Source organism: Erpetoichthys calabaricus, chromosome 7, assembly GCF_900747795.2.
Source record: "Erpetoichthys calabaricus chromosome 7, fErpCal1.3, whole genome shotgun sequence".
In the NCBI taxonomy this organism is placed as follows: domain Eukaryota; kingdom Metazoa; phylum Chordata; class Cladistia; order Polypteriformes; family Polypteridae; genus Erpetoichthys; species Erpetoichthys calabaricus.
In genome coordinates this window covers 98,134,144-98,147,726 of record NC_041400.2, presented here as the reverse complement: position 1 = coordinate 98,147,726, position 13,583 = coordinate 98,134,144, and positions in this window count along the sequence as shown.

The following is a 13,583-nucleotide window of genomic DNA, read 5'->3' as shown; positions in this document are numbered from 1 at the left end:
GTGCAAATTGCGCTTAATTGTTGAACCATGTACAGATACACCATCTGCAGCAAGATGTTCTTGCAGGTCTTTGGAGGTGATCTGTGGGTTGTCTGTAACCATTCTCACAATTCTGCACATATGCCACTTCTGTATTTTTCTTGGCCTGCCAGACCTGGGTTTAACAGCAACTGTGCCTGTGGCCTTCCATTTCCTGGTTACATTCCTTACAGTTGAAACTGACAGTTTAAACCTCTGAGATAGCTTTTTGTAGCCTTCCCCTAAAGCATGATACTGAACAATCTTTGTTTTCAGATCTTTTGAGAGTTGCTTTGAGGATCCCATGCTGTCACTCTGCAGAGGAGAGTCAAAGGGAAGCACAACTTGCAATTGACCACCTTAAATACCTTTTCTCATGATTGGACACACCTGTCTAGGACGTTCAAGGCTTAACGAGCTAATCCAACCAATTTGGTGTTGCAAGTAATCAGTACTGAGCAGTTACATGCATTCAAATCAGCAAAATTACAAGGGGATCCAAATTTTTGCACAGCCAGTTTTTCACATTTGATTTCATTTCATACAACTAAATAATGCTTCACTAAAAATCTTTGTTCGGAAAACACCCCAGTACTCAGATGTTCCTGGGAAATGAAAGACATACCACTGTTATCTTTTTTGTTGAAAGTAGATTAAATTATTATGCAAGCCGAGAGGGGTTCCCAAACTTTTTCATATGACTGTATCTAGCAACTAAAACTAAACTAAACTGCCTTCTGTGTGTAATTTAACATCCTCCCTTTGCTGATGTAGATTTTCAGCTATAATTCATGTGTTGCTACTATGCTGATTGCTGAAGTTAAATTGTCATTATTATCATTGTCATTATCAACCTTTATTTAGCTGCAAGTTTACACAAAGCTGCTTGTTATACACAAAAGTTAAGTTGCAAAGGAGCACAGCTTTCTCATCACATAACCAGTGCTAATGGAGCTGACCCTTTCTGTCTTAAATTGAGTTGCATTTTAAGATTCAGAATCCTTGTTTTTGTTTTTGGTTTAATAGCAGACAAAATATAGTGAGATATAAAGAGCTCCATATGTGCAAAGCATACAATTATTCAACTCAAAATTATATATTGAGCACATCTGTCTTGTTTAAAATTGTCCAAAATGTTTCCAGGGCAAGATCCAACCTGCAAACGCTGCAATCAAGTTCCAGCCTCACTGGGTCACATGTTTAGGGCCTGCACCAAATTAACATCATTCTGGACCAAAATCTTTAAATGCCTTTCAGACAGTCTTGGTGTCACAATCCTTCCTAATCCACTAACACCTGTGTTTGGTGTACTTCCAGATGGGCTTAAAGTGGAGAAGGACAAACAAACTGTAATTGCCTTTACTACGCTATTGGCACATAGATTTATCTTGCTCAACTGGAAGAATCCTAACTCTCCTCTTTTAAGTCACTGGGTAACTGATGTTATATATTATTAGAAATTGGAAAAAATCAAATTCTCACTGAGAGGATCTGTGCGGAACTTTTTCAAAACCTGGCAGGATCTAATCAATAACATTTTAGAATAAACTTTTAAAGCACTGAGGAAGCAGATTCTCTCCCCATTTCTTTTTCTTCTCCATTTATCTTTATTCACTTATTAATTAATCTATTTACTTATTTTTACTAGCTTTAAGTTTTATTCTGCTGCCCATGCTCTCTTTCTCAGGGGTGGGGATCGATTTGTTTTCTATCCTATTTTTGTAAAATTAAAAAAAAAAAGAAAAACCAACAGATGTCCAGATAACATGATTCCATTTGTGTCAACAAAATATATAAAAAGCAAAATATGAAAATGTGAGAAATAAAAAACTTTTTGATGGTGCTCTCAGAAAAATAGTTTGACTAGAGGAAAAAATAGAGGCGCTCCAGAGATTATGTGCTGACTTGCTTTGTGCTTAACAAAATTAAGGATTCGGAATCATAAAAAGTAAGTCATAATAAAATGAAGGCATAATAATTATGTTCTATCTATCTATCTATCTATCTATCTATCTATCTATCTATCTATCTATCTATCTATCTATCTATCTATCTATCTATCTATCTATCTATCTATCTATCTATCTATCTATCTATCTATCCTGGGTTGGACTGTCTTTTGCCTTCAAAACTGCCGTAATTCTTCGAGGCATAGATTCAACAAGGTGCTGGAAACATTCCTCTGGGATTTTGGACCATATTGACATGATAGCATCACGCAGTGGCTGCACATTTGTTGGCTGCGTATCCATGATGCGAATCTCCAGTTGTACCACATCCCAAAGGTGCTCTGTTGGATTAAGATCTGGTGACTGTGGAGGCCATTTGAGTACAGTGATCTCAATGTCATGTTCAAGAAACCAGTTTGAGATATCAGATCAGATATTTGCATAAAATGGTTGAATAGGTGTACTTATTAAAGTGGCCTGTGTGTGTGTGTGTGTATATATATATATATATATAAATATATATATATATATATATATATATATATATATCTTTTTACATAATTAAGGAGTTATGTTAATGTTCAGTACATTGCTGTTTGAGTTTGGATTTAAGAATTCAATGCCTAATGAATGACAAATTTGTGTTTTCTGTTTTTTAATTGATTAAATTATTTTACACGAGAAGGTTGATGTGCTAAAGTTTTGTTTACATTTAATTTTTTATATTCATAAGAAAAATTTTTTGTGAATACTTAATTTTTTTTGCAACACAGGGCATTTTTTTTAACAGAAGCCCGTCTTTAGGCCATTTATTTATTTTTATATATACTGTATATATATATATATATATATATATATATATATATATATATATATATATATATATATATATAATATAACTTTATTTGTCCTTGGCACTGTCACCCTTCCCATGCAGCAGAAGAGAAATGAGTAAGTTCTTTTTGCAGGGGTTGGGGGGGCAACAGTGACAGAGCTACGTGTGTCATATTGCCGAAACTGACTAATCAATGAAACTAAGTAATCCCCTATTCTAGTGTTACCTTAAATCTGCCTGCCCTTATCAAAATTTATCCCACTTTTACCTGACTGTGTTTTGTTCAAGTGCTTACCTGATATTTAACTCGTCAGCTATTTTTGGAGTATATTGTGGCCTTGAGAAAATACTTCAAAAATATTTTTTGGATTTGTTCGTCCTTCCTTACTTCTCTTCTACCAGAGTGTGACTATTTATATGAATGAAGATAACTAGAAGATGAATCAGTTAGGTAGCGTTCAACCACTGGTGACTGAGTGGGAAAGAGATTCCTGGAGTAGTCTTCCATATGGATATCTGTCTCAAATATTGACCATTATGAACATGAGACCACATTGTTATAGCATGGGTTGTATACTGGAGACTTCCATTGGATTTGTTAGGCTACATTTCCAAAATGTATTTTTATATTATTATTAATAAATATTTGCTTCAGAAGATTTCTGCCCGTCTTGGTGACTGTATCTGCTTAAGGGCTTTTAGGTAAAATTGTAACAGAAGTATAGTAGATTATGGAAATTCAGAAGCCAGCATGTCTAATGATCAAGAAAGATGCAATAACTGTGTTTTTTTTGCAAATGGTATGACTTACAAGAATTTTGTTTTCATCATACCATTAAATTTACAGTTTAGTTTGATTTAACTTGCTACTACAAATAGGAACATATGAAAATGTTTGTGATTACATTTGTTAAAGAAGCTCTGATTTAATGAGGTATGGTCCAGTTCTGTCATCTCACTTTTCCAGATCCTCAGGTTAATATCTACATCATGTTAAACTGCCCGTGTGAGTTTGTCTCTGTAGCTTTTCTGTCATTTTTTTGTCTTTAGTCTGCTTTACATTTGAGTCACAGTCACAGGTGTGTAATTTAGGTTGATTGGCTATTGCACAAAACTGTTTCAGTGTGACTGAGAGTGTGTATATTAGCTAGTGTGTCAAGCACAGGATTTTCTCTTTTTCCGTGGCAGGTTTCTGCCCTGTACTTGATGCTGCCAGGATATCTTTGGTCCCACTGACACTTTGTATTGGAATCAGAAGGTTTGGAAGGTGAAAAAATTAATGATTTAATACTTAACTGCATTTAGCATGGCTATGCTTAACGAGAGCTATCATGTGTACAGTATTGGAAGGTAACAGTGATCTGTTCGTCCAGTTAACTTTGGGTATTTGTTTCTTCTTTAAAGTAGTAATTACATTGTTTTAATTTTGGTGTGCATAAAATAGCACAAGAAACCAAGCTGCTTAACACAAGAATTTCCCCATTGTGGGTAAACAGCGTTTTAAATGCTGCAGGACCTTGTTCCTCATTAATAGCAGGAAACGTCAATAATATTAATGGCATAGACATTTCAGTTTCCCATCAAGGTTACCAAGAGCAAATCAGTCTGCTAAATGTAGACTGTAGCTCGCTACTTGGCTTTCACTTTTATGAAGGATTGGTGTAATGTTTCATTATTAATGATTCCATTTTTAAAAAATTGTCTTTAATAGAGTCATTATTTGTATGGTAAATATGTCACTTTTGCTAATAAGATTTGGAATTTTTAAAATGGAAAAAATGTGGGTCTCTTGTATTATTTTATGATAATCTAAAGTTAGAGCAACATGAAAGGTGTTTAAATATATTTTTGTTTATTGTCATAACAAATTATAAGAATATGTTTAATGTATGAAAAAAACAATCAAACCTTCAATTTTGAGTTGTTTCCTCTATATAATATCTTAATATATAAAATAGAACTTGTTACAGGTATTAAGGAGCAGTAATAATGCAGTCACTACTGCATAGATAGATAGATAGATAGATAGATAGATAGATAGATAGATAGATAGATAGATAGATACTTTATTAATCCCAAGGGGAAATTCACATACTCCAGCAGCAGCATACTGATAAAGAAAATATTAAATTAAAGAGTGATAACAATGCAGGTATACAGACAGACAATAACTTTGAATAATGTTAATGTTCATCCCCCTGGGTGGAATTGAAGAGTCTCATAGTGTGGGGGAGGAACAATCTCCTCAGACTGTCAGTGGAGCAGGAAAGTAACAGCAGGAAAGCCTATCTGTCTTTGAAAGATGTAAAAATAAAAAATACCAGACCTTACTGTGCAAAACAAAGGCTTTTATTTAGCCCTCTTGACCAGTGACCATTCACTTCTTAAAATATTTAATAACTGCTGGCTCTGGTATTTTTGGGGAAGAGATCAAATGTCTGGTAGGCTACTTACTAAATGGGCTGAAACTACTGCGTGGTACTGCTTCACACCACCTTAAATCAGTTTTTGAAGACCACCTTAAATCAGTCAGTCTTTTAAGAAGTTGTTTCTGCTCCTGCCCTTCTACATTCTTGCACCATGTTTTAACTGCCTTGTTGAACTCTATCAAAGCTATAGAGCATTGATATCTGGAATTCGGCAAAAAAATCTGTTTATTAGGCTGACTATTATGCAATTATTTTGTTCATATCCTAGAGCATTCACCTTAATTTCCTGCTTGGAGGATCAATGTAATTTTAACAAATGACGTATGCAGTTCTGATACTTCTTGGAAGAAGCTGCATTATTCATTTCAAACACTTAATGGCGTTGTCAGCAACAATAGAATGCAATGCATGTCAGAGAGCAGCGTTTTATATGAATTATTTGATGTGGCTAACCAATAGTAAGGTAAAGCTTCACTTCGTTCTGTTGGTATTTCATTCTGGAAAGTTGGATAAGTGAAGCGTGCACACAAATAAACAGAAATTAAACAAAAGCCTTTATGATAGCTGTTTCACTTATTATTTGTTGTATTTTATTTTGATTGTGTGCACTGTGTTTAAAGGTGTCTCTAATTCACTTTCAAAATCCTAGCTAGATGTGCCAAAATCGGATTTTGCATGTCCAATGTCTTCTTGCCATGTATTTGTATGGGAGGGCTTGGGATTACTGTATATGATTTTCCGTGTTGGCTGCAAAAGTTTGATGTTTCCTGAACATATCTGTAGTTTCTTTGCATCTGGTTGGTCAAAGAAGATGCAGTATATTTTGCTCAGCTGCACATCAAATTGTGATTATTTAAATTTGCTTTGTGTTTTCAAGATATATGTATTTTTTTGCAGAGAACCTTCCATAAATAGCAAAAATCTCCAAAGTTTTACCGGTACTTTGGTGTTTAAAATTTAGGTTAGATTTGACATACCAGTTATTTCCAAATAATCTTGATTTTTATACATTGGTTCATGCTTCATGCAGTCTTAAAATATGGCTTTGTTCAAACTTACTTACATATAGAAATTTTTATTTGTGAAATGCATAGATCATACTTAGATCCATAAACTCAGTTGCACTTTGAACAGTTGTGTTTTGTGCCCCTTTCACTTATGACTTGTAGCTGTTAAAAATCTTGCCAGTTGATCAAAGCATGACTTTGGAATTTAGATAAAGTATAATTCTGTTGAAGGTGGTTTCTTCATCCTAGTTGCAGTTCTTTTAGAGACTGAAGCTGGGCATCCTCTAAGATTTTCTGGCACTTACCTTTGTTATGTTTGTTCTCAGTTATGGTAAACTTTCTAGTTGTTGATGGCAAAAAGCAGCTCCATAATGATGCCAGCAGAGAGAGAACTGAGTGAATCCTAAGTAGAGTTCACAACAGTTAAGTTAAAGCACACACTGCATATGCCTACTGGCCATCAGATACCTGACTTTTGGTTATAAATGGTCTCAGACTGGGTAGTGTTTCTGTGATCACATAAAAGGTATAGTTGGTGGACTGGTGAAAGTAGCTTCTTTGTTTAGGGACCTAGTATGAAGATACAGTATCTCTGCCCTTTAAAAGCATTTAGAGATTAAGGATGTCATTTCCACAGCAGGAAGAAATATTTCTTGATATAAGGTGAATGTTGAATGCAGAAAAAACTTTCACTGTGACCCATTAGTAACCCCTGGCTAATTTTTGTCAAACAGTAAACCTGGACCTGGAAGCAAGATTGAGAGTGAATTGCAAAACCACACCTACAGACTTTAGTTAAATGTAGTTTATAATTATACAGTGCATTTACAACAGACATGGTGAACTTAAATAAGACACAAGATTAATTAACTGCAATATCCACATAGGAATATACATCTATGCACATACATTTGAGAGTTTTAGTTTGTTTTTTAAACCATATACATATTCTAAGAAGATGGGGTCATTATGGCAGTCCCTATTACACAGGAATGCACCTATGAAGTAGAAATTAACTTACGTAAATGTTATCATAGTCAACAGAAATAATCAAATGAGGAGTTCAAAAAGAAGCTATCCAAGTACAAATAAATGGGTGCAAAATGATAAATCTGTTTTACCTCTAAATCTGATTGAAAAGGTTTTGAGTCCCTTCTATCCAGTGGGGAGGCTGCCCACTTCCCCATCACAGGATACTCCCTTACTCATGTCCTGTCTCTGCCTCTTTTTTTCTCTCTCTCCCTTTTTCTTTCTGTTTCTCTTTTATTCTCTCCTGACTCTTTTACTCCTAACCAGTTGTTTGTCCAAAATGTCTCTAAACTGTACTCAAATTGTCCATTCCTTTAAGGCAGCTTTACAAGTTGTGACAGAATCACTTTTAGAGTCCAGGGTCATCTCTCATTTTCTCCAGGGACACATAGCTAAAATTTCTTCTAGCACCTCTGTCTGACCCTGTACCACTGAGCCTTCAGTTGCATTTAAAGGGCCGAGCCTGCAAGGCTGCTCCATAGCTCTGTCAGAAGAGCAGCACATTGCCCTATGTTTCTTTCTGGGTCCTCTAGCAGCCAGAGGGCGTTGCCTTCACAGACGGTTCCTTCATGGGTCCAGTCTCTTTCAGAAGAAAGAAGTTCAGGAATCCTAACAAGTAGCTACGTAAGTTGCCTACTGCACAGTGTCCTAGGAGGTATTACATTCTTTTACCCAGGTCACAAGTCACTCTCTCTCTCTCTGTCATGCTGAAATCTCTGCCTATTACCTTTCAGTGTCTCTCAGCTCATACTAACCCTTAGCAGCTCTGGCATTCCACAATGGCATATGCTCCAATATTTCTGCTACAAACGTGGCCCTATCCCTTGAGCTAAACTGTGGGAGTCCTTGACTCCGCCAGCCTCTTACCAAGCTGGGTCACCACTAATATTGAAAAGTAAATAGTTATATATGACCATTTAAATTAAAAAATAGAAAAGAGAAAAACAATACAATCTAATTACATTGTAAAATCTGTACATGTGACAGTTCTACTAAACTTTGTTAAAATTATTCAGTGTGAGAAACTGAACCAGGTACACCTCATAATGTTATGAACTGTGCTTGTTTTTAATTGTTTCTAATGTTATTTTACATTATTTCTGGTGTATGTTTCTCTTTTTAGGGTTATTTTTTGGTATGTACATGTTCATGTAGAAAATTAGTTTCAGATATAAACGTTTCACAGCTTATTGTGATGCCATGTTTGTTTTATATTTTGTCTCCCATTACTATGCCATTGTGGAAGATGTCTAGAAGTGCACAGCACGTGACACTTTTTATGTAAAGATCATCACCATGAACATCTTGGTTGTCAGAGACTGTGGATGAAAGCTTAATGCACTGGTTTTTGCTTTTCTTTTTTTTTTGTTAAAAAAATATACAGAACTTTATGCTCCTTTTTCTTTTGACCATGACTTTTGGTTATTGTTTTGGGTATTGGTGAAAGATTGATTTTTGGTATAAGACTTTGGACTGGTGTACAACTTCATATCTTCTCCTGGTCCCTTCATTAATAAGAATTGCCTTTTCTACCTGACATAATAGATAGCATTTCTGCCTGCTGTACTTTGAATTCCAAGACTGTGGCATATTTTGTATGTGGAATCTGTGTGTTTCCTATTTGTTCGTGTATCTTTTCACTGGAGACTTCAGTTCCTTCCTTTCGTCCCACAGAAGATCTCCTGCTAGTTCAATTTGCATTTTTAAATTGAGTGTGTTTGTGTATATCAACTTACAGTATGGTCTGATGCTCTATTTAGAATATGTGCCCACCTGGCATACATGGTACAGATTAAGTCCTAGTTTGGTTAAGAAGGTTTGAAAAATGCAGAAGTGGAATGCTGGGGAGAGAGAAATCAAAATAAGTACTCCATTTTCTTGAAATGGGCAAGATTTTAAGTATGCCAGACATGTACAAAACAACAATGAGATCTGGACTTTTAGCTGTTCCTTTAACTTACCACAAAGAGTTAATACACAGCTGATAGCTGAGGGAAAATAAAAAACATTTTCTGTCACTCTTGATTAGCATACCGTAGTATACTGAAATGTGAACATCACAGGCTCGCCGTCTACACATGGGGCATGAATCAAATTCCTAGAATGCATGTGGGACCCTGGAGAAGTTCTCTTTCCTATGTTTAGCAGATATGAGGGCTGGGCAGTGTCTCCTAGAAGGATACACTAACGGAACTGTTTAGGATGACACGCATTCTCAGGGTGGAGCTCAGATATCTTTGCTTAGCGCCAAAGACAAGCATATCTAAAACTAATGAAGGCTTTAAAAGGAAAAGTGACAACAGCACATGTCAGGACATTTTTATTGTTTCAATTTAGTCGTACTATGTAAGCTTCTAACTCTGCACCACATCAAAAAGGTAATGTTGACAGTGCATTCAAGTTTATTTCATATTTTATTCAATGGTGTCATCACAGACAATGTGACTTAGATGCACAGTCGAATAACAATGTCATGCTTTTACAGTAAGTAGCAGGTATTGAGTTCCAAATTGTAAGATTAGGAGCAATGTCAGGAAGGAACAAGATCAATCTTAATTTAAAAAAAAGGAGATAGTTTTAAAAATTCTGAAATCACTACTATTAATAGAAGGTGACTGCAACCCACATGGAAAAATATGTAAATCAATAAATTAAAAATAAGCCAAAAAATAACAGAACAGGCAAAGAGTTTCTGTGCAACTGGAAAATCCTTCTTTATGTTTCTTTAGCATTTAAGCAGAACATGAAACTGCATATTTTTTTGCACATTTTGTTTATAGGCTGGGAGAAATGTGTGACCTCAGTTACCCTTTTTCTCAATTTGGCTTCAAAACCTTAAAATAGAATATTTAATACTGAAATTATTAAGATGGGTCAGTAGTTTGCATTGTTGCCTCATAGTCTAAATAGACAATGTCTATGTGGATATTACATGTTCTCCCCATAACCATGTAGGGAATTAACTGATGACTCCAAATTGGCTCAGGGTGCCCTTCAATGGAATGATTATCCTTTCAGGGTTCAGTGCCACTAGGAAGTGATGGATATTTAATTTTCTTTGCAGTATGAATTAACTGGAGCAGAGGCAGGCAAAGTGACTTGCTCATGACCACAGTGTTAATAGCCAGATTTAAACCCACACTATGCCACACTAACAAATTCAACCATCCATTTTCCATATCTGCTCTTGCCTGATACAGGATTATGAGGGAGTGCCTGTGGCATCATGGACATGGCAGGGACTCGCATTAGATGAGATAGCAGTTCATCACAAGGCTCAATCACCAGCATGCCCACACCAGGCCAGTTTACAGTTGGCTGTTTACCTAACTGACATGTATTTGGGACAGGGGAGATAACTGGAGTGCCTAGAGAAAATCCCCATTGATATAGTATGAAAACTCCAGATAGGAAGCAGCCAGGCCCAAGATACGACATCAGCATAAACCACTGCACCACAGTGCTGCGCATACAGTAAGTATACATATCTGCTGGACATTGACTTTGATACTTATTCTTTATCACACTCTGCATTGTGAGTACAGCACTTAAATAAAGTTCTCTGTCTAACCCAATTCAGGGTCATAGGTACTTATACATGTTTATAATTACAGTATAATAACTGCAAATTAGTAAAGGATTCAGTGTCATTATGCATAAATACACAAACTAATTTAAGCACACAATGAAAAAATATATGATTCTCAATGATTCAGACAAACAATTCATGATAATAAATGAATTGGTTCATGATGGAGTAGCTTCTTGTGCAGTCTCAATACTGTGTCTTTGTTCAGGCAGTTACCCATACATTTGAATAAGAGGAGTTAACAGTTGGGAAACTATTTTATTGTGAATAGAGAAAAGAGTTAAGATAGTTTTGATGTTATATATTGTTTAATCTTGTACTTCAAACATTATTAGTGTGATGGTATAAGCAGGACTGTGTTCCTGGTCTCTACTATCTCTGCATATTTATTGTATGTTGTTGTTTTTAATTGTTTTTTTGTTATTTTTCTATGGTAATGTTTTTGTTAAATTCTGTAGTTTACTGTTTAGTTTTTTGTATTGTGCTTTAATCTTTATGAATTATTGTGTATTTGTAAAGCATCTTAAAATAGTTTATAATTTGTCTCGTTATTACTCCTGTTTTTTTCATATATATATATATGACGCTGCAACTGTGACCTCCCTTGGCCTGTTTAAAGACCTGGGGCCTCATGCATAACGCCGTGCATAGAATTCGCACTATAACATGACGTAAGCACAAAAGCCGAAATGTGCTTATGCACAGAAAAATCCAGACGCAGGAATCTGTGCATATGCAAACTTCCACATTCTTCCGCTACATAAATCCCGATCAGCGTGAAAAGTAACGCTCGTGCATGCGCCTGCTATCCCAGCCCAACTCCTCCCAGAATTACGCCTCTTTGAATATGCAAAGCAATATAAATAGCCCTTAAGCTCAGTGTTCTGTGAAAGGACAATGGGAAAATGGAAGAATTTCAGTGAATACCAAGTGAAGGCAAGGAAAAACTTACTATTTGTTGGTTTAAACAGTGATATAAACAACAAAAGGAAGCTAATCGACTGACAGCGTGTCGGAGAAACTCGAAAGCACAAGTTCACAAAGTCACACAGTGCCCAAAATAAAAAAGAAGTTGTCAGATATCAAAGTCGCCGTGAAAAGGCGAGATGTAGCCCACCATCTGAGTGTCATATGAAAGCTTATTAGGGTACAGAGAAAAAAAAGGCACACAGTGGGGAAAAAGCACGAAATGTCAACTTCAATCTTGAAATTTCCACTTTAATTACGTAGTTTATTTAGTCATTAAAGAAGAACATCATAAACTTCATCTTAAAATTGTTTAATTAACCAGTTTCTCAAATCACATTGTAATTAAAGTAGCACATTAAATGCTTGTTTTGTATGTGTTCTTCTATGTGCTCTATGTGTGTGAATCACTACGTGCTTCTTAAACCGGCTTTCTCTTCCTCCAGCAGGACACAGAATCCATTACATTCGTGATATTACAGCTCTCTGAATAACTAAAATACTGAGATGTATACGTGATATCATTTTCATGATGATAGGAGTTAAAGCACATTATTAAACAAGGGAACACAGTGGCGCAGTGATTGTGCGCGACCTTCGACAAAATAATTTATTGCAGCAGTACTCGGGGCAGCTCTAGGCTTGTGGCGGCCCTGGGCAGAGAAAGAATCAGTGGCCCCTTCGCCCGCCAATGTCAATATGGTATCTTATGCACGGTGGATGGCCATGTCTGTTTCGGACACTGCATAGCCGCCTCGTGCTCATGACACAAGCGTTTAACTTTTGCCGAAATTTCCTGCTGCGTTTTTAGCTGTGTCGTTATTTTCTCTTTCTGTTTTATATTCAATATATATTGGCGTGGCGGCCCCTGGGATTTGGCGGTCCATTTGCAGGTGCACAGTTTGCACATGCCTAAGGCCACCCCTGCAGTACTGTCTCTTTCAAACATACTATTCTCCAATTCTTGTCCTTACCTTTTCTTTCTCCAAGTAACCGATCGCCATACAATCAGCTCTGTAATACACGTTAAGCCATCTGTAAGCTTATAATGCCGATTCTTCAAAACTTTTAAGGAACATTGAAATATCTTCGTAGTACATGTTTAATTATTCTATCGTTCATGCCTGTCCCAGTGAAGCATACAGTGCTTTTATCTGTATAATTTAATAAACATATTTTGCTGCATTTCATCTTAAAAATGATATCGTCATCATATGTAAATATGCGCTTTATAAAGTGGCTCAGGTTGTGCAATATTATAACTGTAGTGCAAGTTTACAGTGAGGTGATTGTACTTATAAGTCCAAACAGTTCTACAAGGAGCAGTTGATGGACTGATTGAGTGTGTTTAGAGCTCTTGGGATGAAACTCTTTCTGAACCACGAGGTCTGTACAGGAAAGATATGAAGCGTTTGCCATGTGAGAAGCAGTTCTAATAGGAAGCATGGCTGAGGCAGTGTGTGCTTGATGCTGTATACCGATAATTCTCTTTCCGATCAGCTGCTCTGAGTGGTACAGTGAGAGTAATATGGAAAAAGATGATCTGCTGTGGCAACCCCTAATGGGAGCAGCTGAAAGAAGAAGAAGAAGGTGCAGTGAGAGTAACAACGTTAAAGCAGTTATGGTATTTGGAATAGTTTGACCATTCCGTGGACCATTATATTGTTACTGGTTAATTACAATCAGATGCATTAAACTAATAAACAATATGCATTTAATTTCAGTGTATTTATAAAGCCGTGTCAGGGACGTGGATCTGAA